This window comes from Tachyglossus aculeatus, chromosome 5 (assembly GCF_015852505.1).
Source record: "Tachyglossus aculeatus isolate mTacAcu1 chromosome 5, mTacAcu1.pri, whole genome shotgun sequence".
NCBI lineage: Eukaryota > Metazoa > Chordata > Mammalia > Monotremata > Tachyglossidae > Tachyglossus > Tachyglossus aculeatus.
In genome coordinates this window covers 29,225,854-29,252,214 of record NC_052070.1, presented here as the reverse complement: position 1 = coordinate 29,252,214, position 26,361 = coordinate 29,225,854, and positions in this window count along the sequence as shown.

Sequence of the window (26,361 nt, the reverse complement as noted above, 5' to 3'; positions counted from 1 at the left end):
GTTAAGTGAATTGCCCAGAGTCACACAGCAGATAAGTGGTTGAGCCCAGATTTGAACCCTGGTTATAAATGCAGATTAGAACCTCTAACTCGCAGACCAGTGCTCTTTCCATTAGGCCAAACATTGATTAATTGAAGAGGACTGGAGAAAAATAGCTTTCATTGTAATTGGGAAGGAAAATTTATTAAAATCCTGGAGATGAAGCTATCTGATGTAAACAGGACATTACATTTCCAAAAATAAATGGTTAGAGGTGAAGATTTCCACTTAGATAAATAGGAAAACTGGAATGGAAAAGAAGAATTTTTAAAAGAAAATATTACAAAATCTCACATTATTAGTTCCCTTGGGACTTTGCCCAGATTTTACTTAAATGGAGCAATAATAAATGCAGTGTTCATAATCTAAATGTCCCTGTAATGATTTGTACCTATCCTTTCCTAGGGAAAAAGTGACTATTATGTGTGATTATTTTTCACAACATTTGAAGCCAACCTCTTTATATATAAACAAATGTTAATTACTGTAATGAAAAGTAACGCTCCTAAAGTGAGAAGGTTTTAGAATCCAAAGATATCTTTAGCTAGAGCTTGGTGAAAAATAGCCTGCATTTTCAAGGGTTTGGGAGAAGATACAAAGCCTTTCTTTTAGCTAGAAATATTTCAGTAAGTTAATATTGCAAAATCTAGTTCTCAGAAGGCTTTGTGAATGGTTGCAAAATCAATTTAGAGTAAAATGCTGAAATTTTGAAATTCTATGAATTATGCATTGAAATCAAATGTTATTAAATACTATTAATGTGCACTGGATAGAAAAGATTGAGATGAGATTTCTGCTCATCACATAATTTCCTTTGATACCACACAATTAAAAACATAAACACGGGGCATGGGAAATTCATTCATTCATTCAATTGTATTTATTGAGCGCTTACTGTGTGCAGAGCACTGTACTAAGCGCTTGGAAAGTACAATTTGGCAACTTTGTACCATATGTGGGTTTTTCAGTCCAGTTCAAGGTCAGACTGAATTTGCACTTGTCCAATCCAACACACAACCTTAGCACTCATGTATTTTATTTGCACCCTTCATACTCATGCACACATGAAATTTTTATCTGTCCACATATTTATTTGTCTATGTATTTTTTTATTTGTCTATATATTTATCACAGCCTTCCCAAGAGTATCTCTAGAGGAGATCTCCTGCCTCTCAAAAGCCACCCCTTTCAGCAGCACATCCAACCCATTCGTTCGCACCTTATCAAAACTCTCTCCCCCTCCCTTCTTCCCTCCCTAACAGCCATCTTCATCCGTACACTTTCTAATGCCTTCTTCCGCACAGCTTTCAAGCATGCCCATGTCTCCCCTAAACAAAAACTCTCACTTGACCGCACGGCTCCCTCCAGTTATTGCCCCATCTCCCTCCTACTATTCCTCTCCAAATTTCTTGAGTGAGTTGTCTACACACGCTCTCTCAAATTCTTCTCCTCCAATTGACCCCCTCCAATCTGGCTTCCATCCCCTGCACTCCACAGAGACCACCCTCTCAAATGATTGTGGTCGCCAATGACCTCCTCCTCCTTGCCAAATCCAATTACCTCTTCTCCACCCTTATCCTCCTCGACCTCTCAGCTGCCTTCAAAGCTGTGGACCAACCCCTTCTCCTGGAAACATTATCCAACCTTGGCTTCACTGACTCTGTCCTCTCCTGGTTCTCCTCCTACCCCTCTGGCCATTCATTCTCAGTCTCTGCAGGCTCATCCTCTGCCTCCCACCCCCTAACTAAGGGGATTCCTCAAAGTTCAGGTCTGGATCACCTTCTAGTCTCCATCTACATGCACTCCCTTGGGAAACTTATTCACTCCCATGGCTTCAACTACCACTTCTATGTTAATGGTACCCAAATCTATATCTCCATCCCTGATCTCTCTCCCTCTCTCCCATCTCACATTTCCTCCTGCCTTCAAGACATCTCTACTTGGATGTCCTCCCAGCACCTCAAATTTAACATGTCTAAAACAGAACTCCTTTTCTTCCCACCCAAACCTTCTCTTCCCTCTGATTTTCCCATCACTGGAGGCAGCACCACCATCCTTCCTGTCCCACAAGCCTGTAACACTGGTGTTCTCCTCGATGTTATCTTTGTCATTCAACCCACATATTCCATCCATCACCAAACCCTGCTGGTCCTACCTTCACAACATCACTAACATCTGCCCTTTTCCTCCATCCAAACTGCTACCACATTAACGCATTCACTCATCCTATCCCACCTGGATTGCTGTATCAGCCTCCTCGCTAACCTCCCAACCTCCTGTCTCTCCCCACTCCAGTCCATACTTCACTCTGTTGCCCAGATCATTTTTCTACAAAGACCTTCAGGACATGTCAATCCGCTCCTCAAAAACTCTAGTGGTTGCCCACCCACCTCCGCATCAAACAAAAACTCCTTATAACTGGCTTTAAAGCACTGCACCACCTTGGGCCCTCTTCCCTCACCGCGCTTCTCTCCTTCTACAACCCAGACTGCATACTTAAACCAGGCCACTTCGCTCCTCTACTGTTAACCTTCTAACTGTGCTTGCTCTCACCTTTCTCACTGCTAACACATAGCCCATGTCCCGCCTCTGGCCTGGAACGCCCTCCCTCCTCAAATCTGACAATCACTCTCACCCCTTCAAAGCTTTATTGAAGGCACATCTCCTCCTAGAAGCCTTCCCAGACTAAGCCCCCCTTTCCTCAACTCCCACTCTCTTCTGCATCTCCTTGACTTGGTTACTCTGCTCTTCCCCCTTCCCAACCCCACAGCACTTATTTATATATCTGTAATTAATTTATTTGTTTTGATGTCTGACTTCCCCACTCTAGACTGTGAGCTCGATGTTGGTAGGGAATTTGTCTCTTTATTATTGTACTGTACTCTTTCAAGTGCTTAGTACAGTGCTCTGCACACAGTAAGCATTCAATAAATGCAACTGAATGAATGCATTATTTATTTATTTGCTCATTACTCTGTGCTGAGGAATGCACTAAACACTTAATAATAATAATAATAATAGTAATAATAGTAATAATAATAATGGTACTTGTTAAGCACTTACTATGTACCGAGCACTGTTCTAAGCACTGCTTAACCTGGTTGGACTCGGTCCCCATCCCACATGGGGCTCAAACTCTTAATCCTCATTTTACAGATGAGGGAACCAAGACCCAGAGAAGTGAAGTGACTTGCCCAAGGTCACACAGCAGACATGTGGCAGAGCCAGGTTTCGAATCCACGTCCTTCTGACTCCCCAGCCGTTGCTCTATCCACTAAACCAGGCTGCTTCTCTAGAGTTAATAGACATGAATACCATCAAGGATCTTATTAATTCAGCTGTTTCATGTAAGCTCCTTGTGGGCAGGTGATGTGTCTACCAGCTGTTGTATTGTTCTCTCCCAAGTGCTTAGTACAGTGCTCAGCATGCAGTAAGCACTCAGTGAATACAATTGATTGATTAATTGATTGATCCTAGTATCCTTGTACTACTTCCCACTATGCCCCCTTAGTCTTCCTCTTGCTTTCACTATTTGTAAATAATAATAATAACAATGGCATTTATTAAGTGCTTACTATGTGCAAAGCACTGTTCTAAGCACTGGGGAGGTTACAAGGTGATCTGGTTGTCCTTCGGGGGGCTCACAGTCTTAATCCCCATTTTAAAGATGGGGTAACTGTGGCACGGAGAAGTTAAGTGACTTGCACAAAATCACACAGCTGAGAATTGGCAGAGCTGGGGTTCGAACCTATGACCTCTGACTCCAAAGTCTGGGCTCTTTCCACTGAGCCATGCTGCTTCTTTTGGTCTGTCATGGCCCACATTAAATAATGAGTTTCTTGAGGCTGGGGAATGGATGGCTTGCTACTGTTGTGCTCTCTTGAAGATGAGCTGCAGTGGTTAGTGCTCAGAACATGCTCAATACCTACCTATCACTGATTGGTGGCTGGATTGTTCAAATGATGAAAAGGAGTAGTATTTTGGTCATGTGAATGGTGTGTGCAATCCAAACACAGGAAGGAGCCTCCACATTGTAGAGACCTTGGAAGGATTGCTTCAGGTTTGTCATTTCTGGTTTTGTTTTTATGTTATTTGTTGAGCAACTACTATGTGTCAAAGACCAAGCAGTGGGGTAGATACAAAATAATCATGTTAGATAGAGTACCTGTCCCACATGGGGCTCACAGTCTAAGTAGGATGGAGAACAGAAGAATTGAGGCACAGAGAGTTAAATGATTTGCTCGAAGTCACACAGCAAGCAATTGCAAAAACCAGAATTAGAAGCCAGCTCTTCTGATTCCCAGGCCTGGACTCTTTCCATTAGGCCATGCTGCTTCTCAAATAACTCTCATCTGTTTTCCCCATTAATCAATCAGTGGTATTTATTGAGTGGCTACTGTTTCTCATCTGAAGATTGCCTAGGAGCAATTTTAGGAGGTCCTTGGATCTCACCCTGCAGTAATGATGAATCACGAAATGTTTTTAATGGGGATCATTTCTCTTGAGGTCTGAGTCTAGTGGGAAAGTTTCACCTGCAGCCTCAAGGGAACATAGCAGGCATGGCTAATTGGCCCTTGGAACTTGTCAGAGAGTGGGCTTGTCTTTGTCAGACCCTTTACCTGTGGTTGATGAAAAATTGGAATGAGGTTCTTGAAGATTTCCCCCCCTTCTTTGTCTCCAGAATTCCTGCTTGGAAGCACACAGAACTGGCCAAAATGTGGCTACACAACTTAGGCTCCTCTTTGGACTGTGAGCCCACTGTTGGGTAGGGACCGTCTCTATATGTTGTCAACTTGTACTTCCCAAGCACTTAGTACAGTGCTCTGCACACAGTAAGCATTCAATAAATATGATTGATTGATTTGGAGGCAGGCACAGAAAGAAGTGAGACGGTGTTTGAATCTAACGACAGGGCCAGGTCACTGACAACCAGGGCCTGGAATGATGTCAGCTCACCAGTGTTGAGACGATCATCAACGCAACACAGATCAACTGGGCAGAAGCCAGGATGAGAATGGATGGCAGCAAGAACTCTAAGCAGTACCATGGGGAACTGAAAGGATTACTGCATCAGCCTCCTTGCTGACCTCCCAATCTTCCCACTCCAGTCCTTACTTCACTCCACTGCCCAGATCATCTTTCTATAAAAACATTCAGAACATGTCATCCCCCTTCTGAAAAATCTCCAGTGGTTGCCTATTCACCACTGTAGCAAACAAAAATTCCTCACCATTGGCTTTAAAGCTCTCCATCACCTTTACCCCTCCTACCTCACCTTGCTTCTCTCCTTCAAATCCCTCAAATCCCTTCAAATACTTCGCTACTCTAGTGCTAACCTTCTCACTGTGCCCCAGTCTTATCTGTCTCACCACCGACCCCTGGTCCATGCCCTGCCTCTAGCCTGGAACACCCTTCCTCTTCAAATAGGGTAGATAAGTACTCTCCCCCACTTCAAAGCCTTATTGAAGGCACATCTCCTCCAAGAGGCCTTCTCAGGCTAAGTCCCTCTTTTCCTCATTTCCCACTCCCTTCTGCATTGCTCTGACTTGCTCCTTTTGCTCTTCCTGCCCCACCAGCTCCACAGCACTTATGTTTATATCTGTAATTTTATTTATTTGTATTGCTGTCTGTCTCCCAACCTCTAGACTGTGAGCTCATTGTGGGCAGGGATTGTCTCTCTTTATTGCTGTATCACTTTATTGCTTCCTCAAGCACTTAGGACATCGTTCTGCACACAGTAAGTGCTGAATAAATATGATTGAATGAATGAGGCACAGGTAAGCTGAAAGGACATAGTATACAGTTTAAAGACAGAGGAAAGTGCTGTCTCCATCAGTGTGACATATCGGTAAATCTGTTGGAAGACCATCACAGAAGACAGACAATTCTGGCAAGCAGCGATTGGAAGTGGGGTTGGTTTTCTAGACTGTGAGCCCACTGTTGGGTAGGGACTGTCTCTATATGTTGCCAGCTTGTACTTCCCAAGCGCTTAGTACAGTACTCTGCACACAGTAAGTGCTCAATAAATATGATTGATTGATTGATTTTCTTGAGCATAGACTTCAGGTGACCGAGTGATAGTCTTGGAAACAGCTATAAATATCTCACACATCAAACAAATCAGCAAGGTAAAGGATAACCTTTATGTTCATTGTCTCCCATCACATTCCTCCACATGGTTAAAAATACTACTAAGATGATGATGATAATAATAATTATAACAATGACATTTGTTAAGCAATTACTCTGAAAAGCATTTCACAAAGAATTGGGGTAGATAGAAGAAGATCAAACAAGGTCCCTGTCCCAAAAGGGGCTCATAGACTGCTATCTATCTGCTACTGCTATCTACCTCTGACCTTAGTCTTCAATTCCAATGTTGCTTTTTGACATCTGAATTTGTTTGTGGGTGTTTGTCTTTTAGGAAATCACCATGGTCTTATTTCCATGGTTCCTTGCTGACCTCTCTGCCTCCTGTCTCTGCCCTCTCCAGTCCATATTTCATTTTGCTGCCTGGATCATTTTTCAAAAAAAAACAAACAAAAATCACTTTATCCATGTCTCCCCACTTCTAATTTATTCAATCATTCATTCAATCATATTTATTGAATGCTTACTCTGTACGGAGGACTGCACTAAATGCTTGGGAGAGTACAGTAAAACAATAAACAGACACATTCCCTGCCCACAAAGACTTTATGGTCTGAAGGTGGGGAGACAGACATCAATATAAATAAATTACCTGATACATACCTAAGTGCTGTGGGGCTGGGATGGGGGAAGAACAAAGGGAGTAAGGTGATGCAGAAGGGAGTGGGAGAAGAGGAAACAGAGAGAGGGGGTGCTTAGGGAAGTCCTTCTGGAGGAGAAGTACCTTCAATAAGGCTTTGAAGCAGGGGAGAGTAATTGTCTATTGGATTTAAGGAGGGAGGGTATTCCAGGCCAGAGTCAGGGCGTGGGCAAGGGGTCGGTGGTGAGACAGGCAAAATGGAGGCACAGTGAGAAGGTTAGCACTAGAGGAGTGAAGTGTGCGGGCTGGGTTGTAGTAGGAGAGTAGTGAGGTTAGGCTGGAGGGGGCGAGGTGATAGACTGCATTTAAGTCAGTGGTGAGGAGTTTTTGTTTGACGTGGAGGTGGAATGTAGGGAATGTACCACTAACCCACAGCCCTGGATCACTGCCACTGTCAGCCTCCTACGCTCTTATACTCGAGCCGAACACTGCTGGCGAAAGTCTGAACACCATGCCAACCTCGTTCACTTCAAGTTTATCCTTTGCTGCCTTAACTCAGCCCTCACCTCTGCCAGACAAAACTATTTCTCCTCCCTTATTGACACCCATGCCCATCATCCCCGCCAGCTCTTCCGTACATTCAACTCCCTTCTCAGGCCCCCAGTTCCTCCCGCTCCTCCTTCCCTCACCCCCAACAATCTGGCCTCCTACTTCATTAACAAAATTAAATCCATCAGGTCCGACCTCCCCAAAGTCACTCCCCCACCTTCTCCAACCCCCGGCTCTCAACACTCTCTGCTACTCTCCCATCCTTCCCAGCAGTATCTTCAGATGAGTTCTCCTCCCTCCTCTCAAGTGCTACTCCGGCCACCTGTGCTTCTTACCCCATTCCCTCTCATCTCATGAAATCTCTCACTCCATCCTTTCTCCCCTCCTTAACTTCCATTTCAACCGCTCACTCTCCACTGGTTCCTTCCACTCTGCCTTCAAACATGCCCATGTCTCTCCCATCCTAAAAAAAACCTCTCTTGACCCCACCTCACCTTCTAGTTATCGCCCCATCTCCCTCCTACCATTCCTTTCCAAACTCCTTGAACGAGTTGTCTACATGCGCTGCCTCGAATTCCTCAACACCAACTCTCTCCTCGACCCCCTCCAGTCTGGCTTCCATCTCCTACATTCCACAGAAACTGCCCTCTCAAAGGTCACCAATGACCTCCTGCTTGCCAAATCCAATGGCTCATACTCTATCCTAATCCTCCTCGACCTCTCAGCTGCCTTTGACACTGTGGACCACCCCCTTCTCCTCAACACGCTATCCAAACTTGGCTTCACAGACTCCGTCCCCTCCTGGTTCTCCTCATCTCTCCGGTCATTCATTCTCAGTCTCTTTTGCAGGCTCCTCCTCCCCCTCCCATCCCCTTACTGTGGGGGTTCCCCAAGGTTCAGTGCTTAGTCCCCTTCTGTTCTCGATCTACACTCACTCCCTTGGTGACCTCATTCACTCCCACGGCTTCAACTATCATCTCTACGCTGATGACACCCAAATCTACATCTCTGCCTGCAACCTCGGTGTCATCCTCGACTCCGCTCTCTCATTCACCCCTCACATCCAAGCCTTCACCAAAACCTGCCGGTCTCAGCTCCGTAACATTGCCAAGATCCGCACTTTCCTCTCCATCCAAACCGCTACCCTGCTTGTTCAAGCTCTCATCCTATCCCATCTGGACTACTGTATCAGCCTTCTCTCTGATCTCCCATCCTCGTGTCTCTCTCCACTTCAATCCATACTTCATGCTGCTGCCCAGGTTGTCTTTGTCCAGAAACACTCTGGGCATGTTACTCCCCTCCTCAAAAATCTCCAGTGGCTACCAATCAATCTGCGCATCAGGCAGAAACTCCTCACTCTCGGCTTCAAGGCTATCCATCACCTCGCCTCCTCCTACCTCACCTCCCTTCTCTCCTTCTCCAGCCCAGCCCGCACCCTCTGCTCCTCTGCCACTAATCTCCTCACTGTGCCTTGTTCTCGCCTGTCCCGCCAACGACCCCTGGCCCCACATCATCCCCCTGGCCTGGAATGCCCTCCCTCCCCACATCCTCCAAGGTAGCTCTCTTCCTCCCTTCAAGGCCCTACTGGGAGCTCACCTCCTCCAGGAGGCCTTCCCAGACTGAGCCCCCTCCTTCTTTTCCCCGTCATCCCCCTCTCCATCCCCCCCATCTTACCTCCTTCCCTTCCCCACAGCACCTGTATATATGTATATGTTTGTACATATTTATTACTCTATTTATTTTACTTGTACATATCTATTCTATTTATTTTATTTTGTTAATATGTTTGGTTTTGTTCTCTGTCTCCCCCTTCTAGACTGTGAGCCCACTGTTGGGTAGGGACTGTCTCTATATGTTGCCAACTTATACTTCCCAAGTGCTTAGTACAGTGCTCTGCACACAGTAAGCGCTCAGTAAATATGATTGATTGATATGGGAACCACTGGAGTTTTGTGAGGAGTGGGGTGACACATCCTGAACATTTTTGTAGAAAAATGATCTGGCCAGCAGACTGAAATATGGATTGAAGTGGGAAGAGGCAAAAACTCCACTGATTGCCCATCTGCCTCAGCATCAACAAAAACAAACCTTTATTTTACCATTCATTGACTTTAAGGCACTAATCGACTCTTTCTCTCCTATCTTATTCACTGATCTACCACACCCAAGCCATAAACTCCATTTCTCTAATCCCAATCTAATACTCTGTACCTTGATTTTATCTCTTTCACTACTGACCCGTTAATGACAATAATAATAATAATAATAATAACAAATGATGGTATTTGTTAAGCGCTTACTATGTGCCAAGCACTGTTTTAAGCACTGGGGTAGTTACGAGGTGATCAGGTTGTCCCACATGGGGCTCACAGTCTTAATCCCCATTTTACAGATGAGGTAACTGAGTCACAGAGAAGTTAAGTGATTTGCCCAAAGTCACACAGCTGACAAGCGGTGGCACGGGATTAGAACACACATCCTCTGACTCCCAAGCCTGTCAGCTTTCCTCTAATCCACACCCTTGCCCATATTCTCCTTCAGGCCTGGAACTCCCTCCTCCTTCATATCCAAGTCCTCCACTCTCCCCATCTTCAAAGCCCAGCTAAAATCATATCTCCTTCCAGAGGCCTTCCCGAAGTACCCATTTCTCTTACTCCCTCTCCCTTCTGCATCACCTATGCATTCAGAGCTGTATCCCTTAAGCACTTGTTATTCACCCCATTCTCCTCCCCTCAGTACTTACATATATAACTGTATACTCTGCTATTTGTCTTATATGTGATTTATTTTAATGTCCATATACCTCTCTAGCCTGTAAGCTTCTTCATCCATTCATTCAATCATATTTATTGAGTGCTTACTGTGTGCAGAGCACTCTACTAAGCGTTTGGAAAGTACAATTCGGCAACAAATTTGTGGGCAAGGATTCAGTCTACCAACTCTATTGGATCGTATTCTCTCAAGCCCTTGGTACAGTGCTCTGCAGGTGAGAAGTCCTCAATAAATACCATTGATTGATTGATTGACGACTTGCCTTCAGGTGGGGTTTTCTTTTAACACTTTCTACTCTTCCACCATTTACATTTCTTTTCTCCCTTAATCCTGCTGGTAATTCCAATCATTTAAATTGTCATGAAAATAAAACGTATTTACCTCAAGAAATTCTTAATCAGAAAAAAGAAATCCAAAACAGAAAATATTTTTGTATGCAATTAGAATATGAAATAGCATCAGTCCCACTTGTAATACCGTGCGAACTTTCATAATATAAACATATGGTGTTTTCCTAAATCAGTTCATTTCAAAATAGATGTATATAATAAAGTTAATGCACAGCATTACCAGAGCTACTTGCAAGGACATTCATTCAATGATGAGATTTCAAAATGGACATCACATAAAATATCAGAACTAATAGGTTAACCATATGACATCAACTCTACAGGATGATGATGCCAGAGAAAGCAATGCTAATACTTCTATATTAGCATGTTAATAATTCTCCAAATTGGTCAATAATATTAATAATGGTATTTATTGAGAGTCTACCAAGTGCTGGGCAGTGTACTAAATGTTTGGGAAGTACAAAGTAAGGCTGTCATCAATCTCATTCCACTTATCTAACAAGACAGAAGAGATCTCAAACTGAACAACAACCAGAAAATAGCAATGGAAATGATTAAAATTTGGAAATTATGGGGATTTATTAGGTAAATTGAAGGAACTGGGGTTCTTGGCTTGGAGAAGAGAAGGCCACGTGAGGCAGTTTCTGAAGAATTTTATGGGGAAAATGCTGATCAGCTTCTGCCTACGATTAAACAGTGTAGACTGTTTAATTTTAATTTTAGAGCAGGAGAGAGTTTGCTTATTCAAAAGGAAGACCTTTTTGGCTATCAGTTTGACAAAACACTGCCTAGGAATACCAAGGCTATTTTAAAGAAGAAAAATGTCATTATTGGTACAGACCAGTGGTCCTTTGTATCCAATTTGATTTCCTATCCCTTCCTGGATCTTATTAGCCTGTTTCGTGGCTGATTCATATCGGATGGATAATTTCAAAAAAACAATCAACAATGACGTCAATATGCTTTTCCAGAGTCATGGCTTGTAGCTCTGGGCACATCACAGTACGTTCGTGTTTTTTTTTTCTTCCTAACCTTTGCTCACTCCAAGACTCATCTATCACTCCATTACCCACCCACTCAGTTGATATATAAAGTTTCCATCCAGAAAGGCTTAATGTCACAATAACCCTAAGAAAAACCCAGGATTTCCAAGTATTTTTCTTTTTCCAAAGATTTTTCATGTTAGTTATGTCACCTTATCTTCACGACATCTTTGGGAAGTAGGCAAAGACCAGCAGTATCGTTATGCCCATTTCCCTGCTGAGGAATCAGAGCCTCAGAGAGGTTAACTGAAATTTCTGAAGTCACAGGGTAAGCTAGTGCTAGAGCAGGGACTAGAACCCAGGTCCTCTGACTACAAGCAACATACACTTTCCACTGAGTCCCACTACCTCCCATTAGCGAGCTTAGAGATTTCACTACACACTGCTTCTTTAGGTCAGTCTTCTTCCCTAGAGCTCTTTACCCATAATTCGTGTATTTATTAATGTATTAACATATGTCTGTCTCCATCTCTAGACTGTAAGCTCATTGTGTGCAGGGAATGTGTCTGCTATTTTGGTTTATCGTATTCCCCCAGCACTTAGTACCATGCTCTACACACAGTAAGTGCTCAGTACATATGATTGATTTGTTGATTAAAAATATATCCTATGGGGCCAGGTGATCAGACCAGATCATCTCCTCAGTTATCTTTGAGGTTGAATAACTAATCCTCAAATGGGGAATGTTCTGACTCTTTCATTATTGTTTTGTTTTAAACCTCCATGGTCATTGCATAGGACATATTTAAATAGTCCTATATATAAACCACATCTCTTTAGCTAATTATCCCAGTTGTCAATTTCATTATACTACTTGATTTTTCTCTTCTGTTTTTCTACCTCCATTTTTTACTTAGATTTTTTACTTCTATTTTACTCTCCCAAGGGACTGATGTATAGTGCTCTTTATATGGTACATATATATGAATATAACTGTCCTTCATATTTGAAGAAGACATTACAGTAAATGAAATTCACCCAAGATAAATTCACCTCCGAAAAGGCCAGTGCATGATCTATGGTCCTGGCCACACTGTATCCACAGACGGGCTGCTTTTTGTCATCTGATCCTATCCAAAACAGAAATCCTTACCTTCCCACCTACACTCCCCCTGACTTTCCCATCACTGTAGATGACACCACCATCCTCTCTCTTACAAGCTCTTAAAGTTAACATTTTCCAAGACTCATCTCTCTCATTCAATTTACATATTCAATCTGTCACCAAATTCTATTGGTTCCCCTTCACAACACTGCTAAAATTTGCCTTTTCCTCATCATCCAAACTGCTACTACCCTGATGCAAACACACATCAAATCCTGCCTTAACTACTTATTCTTTCTCCCTTATTCCTTTTCTCCTGTCTCTCCCCACTCCAGTCCTTTCTTCACTCTGCTGCCTGAATAATTTTTCTTAGAAAAAAGTTCCAACTTCCCACTCCTCAAGAACCTCCAGTGGTTATCCAACCACTGCCACATCAAACAGAAACTACTCACTATAGGCTTTAAAGCACTCAATCAGCTTGTCCTCTCTTACCTTACCTGCCTGATTTCCTTCTACATGCCAGCCCACACACTTTGTTCTTCTGTCATCCTACTCACTGTGCTTTGATCTTATCTATCTCACTGTCGAGCCCTTGCCCTCCTTCTGGACTGGAACTCCCTTCCAATTGATATATGACATACCACCACTCTCCCCATCTTCAAAGCCCTATTAAAATCCCATCTCCTTCCAAGAAGCCTTCCCTGAATTCATTCCCCCTACTCTCTCTCCCTTCTGAGTCATCTGGGTCATCCAGAGCTAAGTACAGTGCCTGGCACACAGTAAGTGCTTAACAAATACCAGAATTATTGTTGATTATCATGGCACTTGGATTTGTACCTTTTCAACCCACTCTGGGGCCCACAGCACTTATATATATGACTGCAATTTATTTTAATTTCTGTCTCCCCCTCTAATAAGAATGATGGCATTTATTAAGCACTTACTATGTGCAAAGCACTGTTCTAAGCGCTGGGGAGGTTACAGGGTGATCAGGTTATCCCACGGGGGGCTCACAGTCTTAATCCCCATTTTACAGATGAGGTAACTGAGGCCCAGAGAAGTTAAATGACTTGCCCAAAGTCACAGAGCTGACAAGTGGTGGAGCCGGGAATTGAACCCATGACCTCTGACTCCAAAGCCCGGGCTCTTTCCACTGAGCCACACTGCTTCCGATGTAGATTGTAAGCTCCTTGTGGACATGAAACCTGTCTTGTACTTCTGTTGTATTGCACTCTCCAAAGCATTTAGTACAGTACTCTGCATACAGAAAGTGCTCAATAGACACCATTGATTGATTTATTATGTTTAACGTTTGCCACTCCATTTCTGCTTTTACCCCTTCATCCTTAGCTCTTGTTCTCTATAAGACTTTGGCTCCCTTTCTAACAGCTTTAGGACATCTGAGTCTGTCCTTAGCACATTACTCCCACTTTTCAGCTAGAATGTAATATGATCTTAGGCTTTGTTTGACTGTAGCTATAAAAGTTTACTCTGTTCTCCTTGCTTTCACTTTCCCAGTTTTGGCTTTCCATAGAGCAGCTGGTTGGGTATCCTGCTGTTGTGTTCATTCTCCACGTGTATCCCATCCAATGTGGCTGTGCCAAAGCCAACCCAGCTTCAGTGCTAGGAGAGTGACCCGATTCCAGAACTTCATTGTTTGGAATCAGTACACAACAACTCCCCAAACAACATCACTGAGTGTAAAAAAACAACAGCAAAAAACAAAATGAAAAACATATGCAGCTGACTTCAAAGGTGATGAAGCTACTGGTTCTTAGTGCTGTGCCAGGAGACAAGAGCACTGAGAGGAACTCAAACAGCTGCTCTAGAGCCACTATGAAGCTCTGTAAACTAGGGAGGCAGCATAACCTAGTGCAAAGAGCAAGGTGTTGAGTATCTGGAGAATTGAGGTTTAATTCCAGCTCCATCTCGACTGCTGTGTGACCTTAGGTAAATCATTAAACCTCTCTGTGCTTCAGTTTTGTCATTTGTAAAAGCTCTCCATTACCTTGCCCCTTCTTACTTCACCTCCCTTCTCTCCTTCTCCATCCCAGCCCTCACACTCCGCTCCTCTGGTGTTAACCTTTTCACTGTGCCTCAATCTCTCCTGTCTCACCGCCGACCCCTGGCCCGGAACTCCCTCTGCCAGACAATCACTCTTCCCCCCTTCAAAGCCCTACTGAAGGTGCACCTCCTCCAAGAGGCCTTCTCAGACTGAGCCCCCCTTTTCCGCTGCTCCCTCTCCCTCCCGTGTCACCTCGGTTTGCTCCTTTTACTCTTCCCCCCTTCCCCGCCCTACAGCACTTATGCATATATGTATATATCTATAATTCCATTTATTTATACTGATGCCAGTTTATTTATTTTGGTGTCTGTCTCCCCACCTCTAGACTGTAAGCCCGTTGTGGGCAGGGACTGTCTCTCTTTATTGATGTACTGCAGCACTTTCCAAGTGCTTAGTACAGTGCTCTGCATGCAGTAGGCACTCAGTAAATATGATTGAATGAATGAATCAACTTAGACACAGTCCATGTCCCACATGGGGCTTAAAGTCCTCAATCCCATTTTCAAGATGAGGTAGTAGGCCCAGAGAAGTTAAGTGACTTGTCCAGGGTCACACAGCAGACAAGCAGTGGAGCTGGGATTAGATCCCAGGTCCTTCTGACTGCCAGTCCTGTGCTCCATCCACTAGGCAACACTGGTTTCACACACTATGCCATGCTGCTTCCATCCTCTAGACCACACTGCTTCAGTGTGTTCAACCTCCTTCTTATAATAATAATAATAATAACAATAGTAATATGATAGTATTTATTAAGCACTTACTATGTGCAAAGCACTGTTCTAAGTGCTGGGGAGGTTACAAGGTGATCAGATTGTCCCACGGGGGGCTCACAGTCTTCATCCCCATTTTACAGATGAGGAAACTGAGGCCCAGAGAAGTTAAGTGACTTACCCAAGGTCACACAGCTGACAATCGGTGGAGCCGGGGTTTGAACCCATGACCTCTGACTCCAAAGCTCGGGCTCTTTCCACTGAGCCATGCTGCTTCTTGGGCTATTTGCCCTGCAAAAGACAGGGACTCTATCTGATGTATCATCTATGCTCTTGGATCTGGACCCTTTAAGAACTTGATCGTCATCCTACCCTCAGCCCTACAAAATTTTCGTACATAAGTACATACCCTGCCATTTCCATAAGCAGCGAGGCCTAGTGGAAAGACCATGGGTCTGGGCGTCAGAGGACCCGGGTTCTAATCCCGCCTCGGCCACTTATCTGCTGTGGGACCTTGGGCAACTCGCTTCACTTCTCTGGGCCTCAGTTACCTCGTCTGTAAAATGGAGATTGAGACTGTGAGCCCCATGTGGGACAGAGACTGTGTTCAACCTGAATATCTTGTATTCATTCAATCGTATTTATTGAGCACTTACTGTGTGCAGAGCACTGTACTGAGAGCTTGGGAAGTATAAGTTGGCAACATAGCTACCTTAACACTTAGTACAGTACCTGGCACATTCATTTGTTGATTTATTCCAATGGTGAATATTAAACACAGTGTGTGCAGAGCACTTAAGCACTTAATGAATACCATTTAAAAAAAAAAATGTCTTCTTTAGACCGTAAACTCCTTTTGGACAGGGATCATGTCATCCACCTCTATTGCACTGTACTTTCCCAAGAACTTAGTATAGTGTTCAGCACACAGTAAGCGTTAGATAAATATCACTTAACAATTATAATAATAATGATGGTATTTGTTGAGTGCTTACTATGTAGAGAAGTAGCGTGGATCAGTGGAAAGAGCACAGGCTTTGGAGTCAGAGGTCATGGGTTCAAATCCCTGCTCCACCAATTGTCAGCTATGTGACTTTGGGCAAGTCATTTAACTTCTCTATGCCTCAGTTCCCTCATCTGTAAAATGGGGATTAAGACTGTAAGCCCCCCATGGGACAACTTGATCACCTTGTAACCTCCCCAGAGCTTAGAACAGTGCTTTGCACATAGTAAGCACTTAATAAATGCCATCATCATCATTATGATGATGATTATTATTATTACCAGGCACTATACTGAGCACTGGGGTAGATACAAATTGGTCAGGTTGGATGCAGACCCTTTCCCACGTGGGGCTTACAGTCTTCATCCCTATTTTACAGATGAGGTAACTAAGGCACAGAGAAGTTAAGTGACTTGCCCAAGGTCACATAGCAGACAAGTGACAGAGCAGGGATTAATTGAGTGATTGATTATCCTATAGCTACCAAAATACTTGGCACCTGGTAACTGCTTAATAAGAACAATTTTTATTTATTGTTATTGGGTACTGTCTTTGGCAATCAAATAGATGTCAACCCCCAGACACAGGGAGCAGCCAAGCTTTTTTGTATTGTTCTGAAAACTTCTCCTCCCTCCTATCTCCAGGTCTAGAAATCAAATTCTTCTCTCCGCCTCACTGTCACTAATGCAGAATCTGTTCCAAGCCTTTCTGCATGAAGTCATCCTATATTTAAAGAGTCAACTCTGGTCTTTCGCACTGTAGGACACTTGGAGAGCTGCAAACTCTAGCAGTTTTATTTATTTTTATCCTGTGTGATATTATCTTCAATCGGCATGTTTGCATAGTGTTGCCACCACTCTCCTAGAGCTACAGTATCTTGTAGTAAAAACCGTCTCCACTCTTATCAGAGGATTTTAGCATGGAGGGGAGGTGATAGAACAAGCATTATTTCTTCCCTGAAATACGATTGACAATGCAGATAAGGGAGGCAACAAAATATTCCTGTTGAATTTGTTGAAGCTGTCATCATCCCGGATAAAGGTGTAAACTAGTTATGGGAAAGGAACATTCTATTGCACTTTGTACTCTCTCAAACACTTAATACAGTGCTCTGCATGTGTAAGTGTTCAATAAATACAATTGATTGATAAAGCTAAAGTTGATCAAGGACTGATTCTCCTGATTGGGCTGGGGCATACAATGGCAGGCTAAGAAGGACCCAATCAATCAATTAATCAATGGTATTTAATGGGCTCTACTCTTTGCAGAGCACTGTAATAAGTGCTTGGCAGAGGGCAATGCAATTATTCACTTAAAATGATAGATCCAGTCCCTGCCTTCAAGGAGTTCACAGTTTAAGATCTCAGCCTTCTGGGTGTGAAGAAAAGCAAAATTATTTCCTCTCTGCAGAAAGTTTGTAATTTTCAACTCCACGTTCCTGGAATGCCAAGTGGGTTTTGTATTTTTCCCTTCAGAGCAGTGATGGGGAATCAGGGAACGGGGATCACGAGCCACATGAGCAACTAGGCAGACAGAGCCGTGTCTCAGGGAGAGCCCTGACTGCAGAGAGCAGCTTGTGGGTGGGCGGGCTGCCCACGGTCTCTGACGTCCACTCTGGCAGTGGTGGTGGTGGCAAGATGGGGGCAGATCTCAATGTGGGGAGTAGATTTGATGGTCAGAGGATATAGGAAGGGAATCAGTGGTGGATTCATTCATTCAATCATATTTATTGAGGGTTTACTGTGTGCAGAGCACTGTACTAAGTACTTGGAAAGTACAGTATAACAATAGAGACAATCCCTGCTCACAACGGGCTCACATTCTAGAGGAGGGGAGACACACATCAATACAAGTAAACCAGTATCAATATAAACAAATATAATTATAGATAACAATAATAATAATAATAATGATAATGGCATTTATTAAGTGCTTACTATGTGCAAAGCACTGTTCTAAGCACTGAGGAGGTTACAAGGTGATCAGGTTGTCCCACAGGGGGCTCAAAGTCTTAATCCCCATTTTACAGATGAGGTAACTGAGGCACAGAGAAGTTAAGTGACTTACCCAAAGTCACACAGCTGACAATTGGTGGTCAGGATTAGAACCCATGACCTCTGACTCCAAAGCCCATGTTCTTTGCATCGAGCCACCTGCTTCTCTCTCTCTCTCTCTCTCTCTCTCTCTCTCTATATATATATATATATGTAGATATAGATACATATATATGTACATATATACATAAGTGTTGTGGGGCAAGAAGTGGGGGAGAGCAAAGGGAGAGTCATGGTGATGTGGAAGGGAGGGGGAGCTGAGGAAAAGTAGGGTTTTGTCTGGGGAGGTCTAGTCTTGATGGGGGTCAATGTCACCAGTGGAATTTTGCTGGCATTTTTTAGGGCAATGATAATACTACTAATAATAAATGTAGTATTTGTTAAGTGCATACTATGTGCCAGGCACTGTATTAAGTGCTGGGGCAGATACAAGAAAATCATGTTGGACACAGACCTTGACCCATATGGGGCTCACAGTCCTAATCCGCATTTGACAGATGAGGTAACTGAGGCACAGAGAAGTTAAACAACTTGCCTAAGGTCACAGAGCAGGCAAGTGCCAGAGTTGGAATTAGAATCCAGGTCCTTCTGACTCCCAGGTTCATGCTGTATTCAGTAGGCCATGCTACTTCTCACTAAACCACACTTGGTGGCCTGAAGGCCACTCCTCCTTCACACCTTTCTTGTCCCTTGGGCTATACCCGCAGAGAGCACTGAAGCCACGTCATTCCTCAGAAGTCACCACCACCAGTGGGAAGTGCCTCCCTCCTCCTGTCCTCCCTCCCTCCTCTCTGCTGTTCCTTAATTGCCCACCATTCTCTTCCACTCTCCCTTCCCTTCCTCATTTCTTTCCTATCCTCCTTTTCCCCATCTCCTCCCTTTTTCCATGCCTGCTGGTGGCAAGAGCTGTTGTTATGAAGCAGACTTGTGGAGCCATGATGTAATCAGTGGAGAAGCAGCATGGCTTAATGGACAGAGCTTGGGCCTGGGAGTCAGAACGTCATGGGTTCCAATCCCAGCTCTGCCACGTACCTGCTGTGTGACCTTGGTCAAGTCACTTCACTGGGCCTCACTTCAATCAATCAATCAATTGTATTTATTGAGCGCTTACTATGTGCAGAGCATTGTACTAAGCGCTTGGGAAGTACAAATTGGCAACACATAGAGACAGTCCCTACCCAACAGTGGGCTCACAGTCTAAAAGGGGGAGACAGAGAACAGAACCAAACATACCAACAAAATAAAATAGGATAGAAATGTACAAGTAAAATAAATAAATAGAGTAATAAATATGTACAACCATATATACATATATACACACATCTTATCTATAATATGGGGATTAAGAGTGTGAGCCCTACGTGGGACAGAGACTGTGTCCAACCTAACTTGAATCTATTCCAGCACTTAGAACAGCTCTTGGCCCATAGTAAGTGAGAGCTCACCTCCTCCAAGAGGCCTTCCCAGACTGAGCCCCCTTTTTCCTCTCCTTCTCCCCATCCCCCCCACCCTACCTCCTTCCCATCCCTACAGCACTTGTATACATATTTGTACAGATTTATTACACTATTTATTTTACTTGTACATATTTACTATTCTATTTATTTTGTTAATGATGTGCATTTAGCTTTAATTCTATTGATTCTGACGACTTGACACCTGTCCACATGTTTTGTTTTGTTGTCTGTCTCCCCCTTCTAGACTGTGAGCCAACTGTTGGGTAGGGACCATCTCTATATGTCACCAACTTGTACTTCCCAAGTGCTTAGTACAGTGCTCTGCACACAGTAAGTGCTCAATAAATATGATTGAATGAATGAACAGATACCATAATTATTATTATTAATCACATAGCCCAGTGTGCAGCATGACAAAGTAGCATCACCAATCAGGAGGGTGACCTTAAACTATATGACTCTTGTTTTGCAAAATGCTTGAAGTTTTCCTTCTGCTTAGTTCTTTGGCAAGAAAAAGCCTGCCAAAACTTACTTCAGAGTAATCACATTGCCCCAGTTGATGACATCTGCACTGAGCAGAGGCATCATGGAGGAGCAGTGTGGTTCAGAGGAAAGAGCATGGGCTTGGGAATCAGAGGTTGTAGGTTCTAATCCCATGCCACCACTTGTCAGCTGTGTGACTTTGGGCAAGTCACTTAACTCCTCTGTGACTCAGTTTGTTCATCTGAAAAATGGGGATTGAGACTGTGAGCCCCATGTGGGACAACCTGTTTCCCCAGTTTCTACTCCAGCACTTAGAACAGTGTTTGGCACATAGTAAGCACTTAAATACCATCATTATCATAGATGACATTTACTGAACACCTACAATGGGCTCTCACTAGCAAAGCTGGCCTATCCCAGAACTTTATTACAGTACACACTGTGGAACTCTCTGTAGCTTGTCTCAAGTATGAATCCAGTGATTATCTAGTAATTATGGAATTTATTAAGCACTCAGTGTGTCCTAAGGGCTGGGGTAGGTACAAGTTATGAGACTGGACACAATCTCTCTCCATCATGTAACTCCTGATGTATCATTTTTTTTGTCTTTTGCTTTGTGGTCAGCTCTGACTCATAGCAACTCTGTGGACACATCTCTACCAGAACACCCCACTGTCCATCTGAAAACATTCTGGTAGTGTAACCATAGATTTTTCTTGGTCAAAATACAGAAGTGGTTTACCACTGCCTTCTTCCATGCAGTAAACTTGAGTCTCTGCTCTCGACAGTCCCATGCCCCTGCTGCTCAGCACAGATGAGTTTTGACTTGCAGCAGATTGCCTTCCACTTGTTAGCCACTGCCCAAACTAGGACAGGATTGAGTATGCTTCTGCCTGACTCTCTCTCCTGTAACTGAGAATGATAAAAATACTGGAAACCCTCAAGGTGCCATCCTGAGAGGGGCATCTGTCATGAGCCCCCCCGCCCCCCCCAGTTCATACCAACTGGGGCCATCCTGGACCAGGGAAGCCTTGGTTACATGTAGTGAAGTCAAACTACACCTCTGATCACCAAGGTTGCTTGGGAAAGTTATTAGTTTAACCAACATACAAGGGAGTGACACATACACACTCTAATTCCCCCCACTCCAAGGGTCCAATACCAGTCTGTAGTCAAAGGAGTCCTTTCTGCCAATGCTTCTTTCTACTTTCAAGTGCTGCTGCCTTCTGCTGTTTCTGAGTGCTGCTCTTCTGCTGTGTGCCTCTATGCGGCATGCCTCTGGGCTGCTTCTCTGCATGCCTCTGTCTGCATGCCCCTTCTTGCATTGTGTGAGCCTCCTAGCAATTCAAACTGAGCACCTTTTATCTGCCTTATGTGTTGCACCTGTGGCACTACATAGCAGTCAATGATTGGGCCAGGCCAGTTACTGGTAGAGCATGAAGAGAAAGCCCCACCTCCCTCCATTCTCCATGAGAAGCAGCATGGCTCAGTGGAAAGAGTACAGGCTTTGGAGTCAGAGGTCATGGGTTCAAATCCCAGCTCCACCAACTGTCAGCTGTGTGACTTCGGGCTGGTCACTTCACTTCTCTGTGCCTCAGTTAACTCATCTGTAAAATGGGGATTAAAACTGTGAGCCTCCCGTGGGACAATCTGATCACCTTGTAACCTCCCCAGTGCTTAGAACAGTGCTCTGCATATAGTAAGCACTTAACAAACACCATCATCATCATTATTATCATTATTATTACTCTCTCCCTCCCACACCACAGGCCAGCAATCATCCGTCTTAGGTAGAGCTAATCAGTGTCTTCACCAGTCTCTTCTTGTTGTTCTCAGGATCACAAGCAGTCACCAACAAGGCAGCTTGCTGTGGGCTCATCACAGGATCTTCCTTTACCAGATTGACTTCAAAATGAATCAGTATGGCCAGGTGGAAAGAGCACAGACCTGGGAGTGAGAGGATCTGGCATCTAATCCTGGCTCTGCCACTTGTTTGCCATGTAGAAGCAGCATGGCTCAGTGGAAAGAGCCCGGGCTTTGGAGTCAGAGGTCATGGGTTCAAATCCCGGCTCCACCACTCGTCAGCTGTGTGACTTTGGGCAAGTCACTTAACTTCTCTGGGCCTCAGTTGCCTCATCTGTACAATGGGGATGAAGACTGTGAGCCCCACATGGGGCAACCTGATCACCTTGTAAATTCCCCAGCGCTTAGAACAGTGCTCTGCACACAGTAAGCACTTAATAAATGCCATTATTATTTTTATTATTATTATTATGTGACCTTGGACAAGTCACTTCATTTCTCTGTGCCTCAGTAACCTCATCTGTAAAATGGGGATTAAGACTGTGAGCCCAATCTGGGATGTGGACTGTGTCCAACCTGATTAGCTACCCCAGCGCTTAGTACAATGCCTGACACATAGTAAGCACTTTACCAATACCATTAAAAAAAAAAAAGAAAAGTGACTTGCCCAGGGTGTCACAGTGGTCTAACAGAAGAGTTGGGACTCAAACTCAAGTAGTAATAGTAGTAGTAGTAGTAGTAGTAGTAGTAGTAGTAGTAGTAGCATTCATTCATTCATTCAATCGTATTTATTGAGTGCTTACTTCATGCAAAACACTGTACTAAGAGCTTGGGAGAGTACAATCAAACTACAAACACTCCGCTCTTCTGCTGCTAACCTCCTCACTGTGCCTCGTTCTCTCCTGTACTGCCGTCGACCCCTGGCCCACATCCTACCTCTGGCCTGGAGTGCCCTCCCTCCTCATATCTGCCAAACTAGCTCTCTTCCCCCCTTAAAAGCCCTACTGAGAGCTCACCTCCTCCAGGAGCCCTTCCCAGACAGAGAGTCCGCATCACCCCTACTCCCTCCCTCTGCTCTACTCCCTTCCCTGCCCCACAGCACTTGAGGATATTTGTACATACTTAATATTCTATTTATTTTATTAATGATGTGTATATATCTATAATTCTATTTATCTATTTTGATGCTATTGTTGCCTGTCTACTTGTTTTGTTTTTTTGTCTGTCTCCCCCTTCTAGACTGTGAGCCCGTTGTTGGATAGGGATTGTCTCTGTTGCCGAATTATACTTTCCAAGTGCTTAGTACAGTTTTCTGCACACAGTAAGCCCTCAATAAATATGACTGAATGAATGAAAATACAATTTCAATCTGCTGTTTTCGTACTCATTACCTGCTCCCCAAAATACTAATTCATTTACCAAGTACATTCTTTTCAGTGTGCCATAAATACCACTATTAGCCATTTCTTTGTGTTTGCAGTCATAGTTGCGGCTGTTTTTGCTTGGAATCATTGCTGACAATGAATGATTCGCATCCATCTATAGTACCCCAAGTAAAAATTCAAATTATTGTCTCTTTGTAAATCAGTGTCTTCCCAAGTATTCTTTTAAACTCTAGTTTCCAAAAAGGCACTATATAACAAGTCCACTTTCTATAGAGGTTTAAGTTGAGTATTTCTTACTATTTTTGAACCTAGCGAGTTTGACAGGAAAATTCTGAAACAGAATCAAAGACCCTTATACCTCAAATCACCAGTTTCATCTTAGCTCCTGGAATCCATCCATCCCTGAATCCCTCCATGAACCTTTGTGCCTGAGGGAACTAAGCAGAGTATAAGAGTCTGATTGTGTTGCTCCAGACCTAGATTCTGACCTACACATGTGCAACAATACTAGCTGCTCCTACCTCCCAGGGATGATGAAAAATAAAATAAAGTTCTGTACACTAGGGTCTTGCGTAATGAAAATTTGCACAGCACAATTTTAACAAAATAACACTGCTATTCCCTCCCCCTCTGCCACAACCACGTCTTTTGGGTTCCTGAATAAAACACAATTCCTGTGAGCCCTAGTCCTTATCACTTCATCTTGCTACTCTCCTGCTACATCCCAGCCTGCACACTTTGCTCCTCTAATGTGTCTCAATCTCATCTATCTGGCTGCTGACCTCTCGCCCACGTTCTGCCTCTGGCCTGGAATGCCTAACCTCCTCATGTCAGAAAGACAATTACTCTCCCTGCCCTTCAGAGCCTATTAGAAGGCATATCTCCTCCAAAAGGCCTTCCCTGACTAAGCCCTCCTTTCCTCCTCTCCCATTCTCTTCTGCATCACCCTGACTTGCTCCTTTATTCATTTTCCCTCAGAGCTGCACAGCACTTATGTACATATTTGCAATTTATTTTTTATTTATACTAAGACTGTTTCCCCCTTCAGACTGAATGCTCATTGTGGACAGGGAACTGTTTATTGTTGTAGTGGATCTTAGTACAGTGCTGCGCACACAGTAAGCACGCTTAGGACTGAATGACTGACTGACTGATGCGGTCCTTTATCCCCTCTATAAAGGAAGACAGATTTTGGTCTCAAGATCAGTTTTTGCATCTTCAAGTTTTAGTCCAAGTACTTAGTGCAACGTCTGCATTGTGCTCAATGGACATTCTGCAAATACTATTACTTGCTACTACTCTGGACAAATTTGGACAGTTTGAGACAGGAAGAGGGAAAACTTAACTGACAGATATGCATCTGACACTTATTTCTATAAGATGTCCCTTCTCAGAAAGTCTTGCTTAATTTGCATCATTTGCAGTGTTGACTTTGTGCTTGTTTTGCTCATAATAATGATGGTATTTGTTAAGCGCTTACTATGTGCCAAGCACTGTTGTAAGTGCTGGAGGAGATACAAGGTAATCAGGTTGTTCCACATGAGGCTCAAAGTCTTACTGCATCAGCCTTCTCTCTGATCTCCCATCCTCGTGTCTCTCCCCAATCCATAGTTCATGCTGCTGCCCGGATTGTCTTTGTCCAGAAACGCTCTGGGCATGCTACTCCCCTCCTCAAAAATCTCCAGTGGCTACCAATCAATCTGCACATCAGGCAGAAACTCCTCACCCCGGGCTTCAAGGCTGTCCATCACCTCGCCCCCTCCTACCTCACCTCCCTTCTCTCCTTCTACAGCCCAGCCCACACCCTCCGCTCCTCTGCCGCTAATCTCCTCACTGTGCCTCTTTCTCGCCTGTCCCGCCATCGACCCCCAGCCCACGTCATCCCCCTGGCTTGGAATGCCCTCCCTCTGCCCATCCGCCAGGCTAGTTCTCTTCCTCCCTTCAAGGCCCTACTGAGAGCTCACCTCCTCCAGGAGGCCTTCCCAGACTGAGCCCCCTCTGTCCTCTCCCCCTCGTCCCCCCTCCATCCCCCGTCTTACCTCCTTCCCTTCCCCACAGCACCTGTATATATGTATACATGTTTGTACATATTTATTACTCTATTTATTCATTTATTTATTTTACTTGTACATATCTATTCTATTTATTTTATTTTGTTAATATGTTTGGTTTTGTTCTCTGTCTCCCCCTTCTAGACTGTGAGCCCACTGTTGGGTAGGGACTGTCTCTATATGTTGCCAACTTGTACTTCCCAAGCGCTTAGTACAGTGCTCTGCACACATTAAGTGCCCAATAAATATGATTGATTGATTGATTAAACACAATTGAAAGATGAAGGAACTGAGGCACAGAGAAGTGAAGTGGCTTGCCCAAGGTCACACAGCAGACAAGTGGTGGAGCCAGGATTAGAACCCATGACCTCTGACTCCCAAGCCTGGGCTTAGATCCCATGACCTCTGACTCCCAAGAATGGGCTCTACCCACTAAGCCATGCTGCTTCCCTATGCTCTCTGCTTCCCTGCCACTATACCCCTCATTCATAACCATTTCTTTTGTTAATTTGTTCCAGTTTGTTCATTTCCAACACTTGGAATGGAAAGGTTCCTGAAGCTATCCATCCCAAATTTCACTGGCTTGCAATTTCACCTGGAGTACAAGCCGGTTAGAGCTATCCCAATAGATCCCAATAGATGTTCAAATATCTGCATTGTTCAAGTTTTCTTCCACCTTCTTTTTTTTTTTTTAATGGCATTTATTAAGCGCTTACTATGTGCAAAGCACTGTTCTAAGCGCTGGGGAGTTACAAGGTGATCAGGTTGTCCCATGTGGGGCTCACAGTCTTAATCCCCATTTTACAGATGAGGGAACTG